Source organism: Lemur catta, chromosome 6, assembly GCF_020740605.2.
Source record: "Lemur catta isolate mLemCat1 chromosome 6, mLemCat1.pri, whole genome shotgun sequence".
Taxonomy (NCBI): domain Eukaryota; kingdom Metazoa; phylum Chordata; class Mammalia; order Primates; family Lemuridae; genus Lemur; species Lemur catta.
The window spans coordinates 93,507,462-93,510,384 of record NC_059133.1 but is presented as its reverse complement, the minus strand read 5'-3'; positions in this window follow the sequence as shown (position 1 = coordinate 93,510,384).

Here is a 2,923-nt window from a genome sequence, read left to right as displayed (position 1 = left end):
TTGCCCTCTCCGCAGATACTCTGATACATCAATCAGAACTGACTTCAGAGACGGCCTACAAGCCCCTGGTTTTATAGATGGGAAAACTGAGACCCAGAGACACGTGCAAGCAGGATGCAGAGCCAGCAGAGAACCCCAGACTCCCGACTTCCGGTCCGAGGGCTCCCTGGGATATGAGAGATGTGCTGCCACCTTTCTCTCTGTCCCTTTGAGTCACACCTGACTCTGAGTACTTTATGCCATCCCCATTTGTGCAGGACATCTCCCAAGTGAATCCTGCAGCAAGAGTACAACATTCACTCATACCTTCTGGGTACAAGGACCTTCCGTATGCCCAGCCCAGCCGGAGGGCCTCCAGCAGCCGAGGCTGCTGGAAATGCAGGGAGATCAGAGAAGGCAGAGGTCCTAGGGCTTCTCCCTCGGAGCTGGCCTCCCAGCCCCACGTCCCTCCTCCCTGGCTCTTCCTGGCCTACCCCTGTCATGCTGTGAGTGCAGAGCATAGGTGACAATGGGGCTGTGGCGCCCCCCAGCACTGAGGGAGCTGACTTTACCCCATCTTCGAGCTTCTGGAGAACTGGGGGCTAAAGCTGGACCACAGAGCTCACCACCGGCGCACAGGGAGGCCCAGCTACAGCCGGGGTGGCCCCGAAGCAGGGCTCTTGAAGATGCAGGGTCTTAGAATAAAGTGCAAGTTTCCAACATGCAGAAGAGAGGACAGCCTCAGGCTCCTCATCTGAAAACTGGGACCTGTGCTGGTACCCCTCACAGAGCTGGTTTGATAACTAAGTGCATACAAAGTGTTCAGCAAGTGTTTGCCACATGCGAAGCATTCAACAAGTGGTAGCAATATTAATCACTGTATTAATAATTAATAACAACTTCAATGTCCTGTTTTTAATGTTACAAGGAACTTCTAATAATCTGTGCAAATTGCCAAGGCCATTACACATAGCCTGGCACAAAAGGAGAATTTTTTTCAGTACTTAGGATAAATGCTTATTTACTCAGTAAGTTTAAAGCTTTGAGACATGTAATATTAAATTGTTCAATAGAATTCTTTTTTAAAAAAAAAAAAGAAAACATGCTGAGAAATGGGTGAATGTAGGAACACGCAAAGCTAACTAGTTTGCAGGAGGAGGTGAGAATGCGACCATCGTCCCTCCAAGGGTAGAAAACTCCTGGTGAAAGAGGGGGGGAGAGAGAGAAAAAGAAGGGCAGACTAGGGGTGGCAGAAATGGCCGTTAGGGTTTGTTGGGCAAAAGGTGAAGCAAAGAGCTTCAGACAGTGGTGACCTCCCTCCCCCACCACGTCTCACACACACATACACACTCACACGCACGCGCACACACACAGACACGCACTTAACCCAAAAGGGCACTGGACTCCAGGTCCAGGTGACGTGGCCTCTAGCCCCGGCCCTGCCTTTCAGACTGCACGTGTCAGAGGGAGGCAAGGTGAGTCACAGGAGGAGCCTTGGGTTCAAGGCTGGCTCTGTCAGAATTGGGAACTTGGGCAAGTCACTTCACCTACTGAGCCTGATAAGGAAAATGAGGCAACTTAAACGCTGTTATCTATACCACCCAGATTCCAACTCCAAACCGCAGGGTCCAGGAGTAACCCACAGATAGGGGGTGGAGATCAGGAAACACCTGCAGGCAAGGAGAAAGGAGCATGGGGTGGGGCAGCCAACTGCAGTTGTCCACAAGAAATCTGGCCTTGTCCCGCAGGTCCTCCCACCCCAGCCAGGGGAGAGGGTGCCGGGGACCGGCCGGGAGAGGACGAGGCTGTGGCGGGGCAGCCAAGGGCAGGCTGCACCTGAGGGCTCTGTCAAAGGACACTTGCGACACCAGACACCGCTTTCCCCTCATCAGCTTCAGGCTAGGAAAGGGGAGTCAGCAGTGGTCACATCACTTCGTTCCTGGTCATGACCCTGTCCACCTCCCTGCTCCCGTCACCAGTTCCTTCTTCTCTTTCCTCTCTTTCCCCAAGAATTCCTTTCTCCTTCGGCACTTCAGGACAGGGAGACATAAGCAAGAGGAATAAGAGCAAGCCCACGGGGAAGACTCCCCAGAGACAATGAGAAAAGGTCACTTCTGGGATCCAGCTGGATTGGGGGGCAAATTAGGGATCAGAAAATTGGGGTTCCACTCAGACATCTTTCAGCCTCTCCCTGGACCTCAGTTCCTCCCTTACTAAAGCTGGGAGGATTCCCTCTGTTCCCCTCTCTGTGATGAAGTACAAATAGGACTACAGAAGGCTCCAAGTTTCCAGAAGAGACTGGCCTGAGTCTCCCCCTCCCCCACCGCTACGGGGCAGCTGATGGGGCTGGGCAGATGAGGGTCACACTGCAGATGGTGGTGACTGGGCCTCAGCAAATGGAGCGGAGGATTAATGGTGACGGTGGTGCCGGGTGTGGTGGCACACACCTGTAGTCCCAGCTACTCAAGAGACTGAGGCTGGACCGCTTGAGCCCAGGAGTTGGAGGTTGCAATGAGCTATGATGACGCCACTGCACTCTAGCCTGGGGAACAGAGCAAGACCCTGTCTCATAAAAGAAAAGGAAAGAAAAAGAAAAATGATGATGGTAACTAAAGTTGGGAAGGAAAAGAAGGTTCAGACATGGGAGAAGGCAAGTCTCCCCAACACTGCAAGATAGGTCCCCTGAGAGGAGGGCACTATCTTCTCCCTTCCACCCTAATATGGTGACAGGCGCAGAGTAGACGCTCAGTGACACCCATGGGGGACCTTGCAGGACCGTTCATCTCTCCTAAGGCCCCTGAAGCATGGTCACTTCCACAGGAAAGCCAAGGGAGGGGCATGGGAGTCTGTCCCCTCCCCCCAGCCCAGGACCTCCCAGCAGTTTGGGCAATGACTCAGGGACATGCCTCCCCTCACCGTGTCCCATCCAGCTCTCCAGACACGC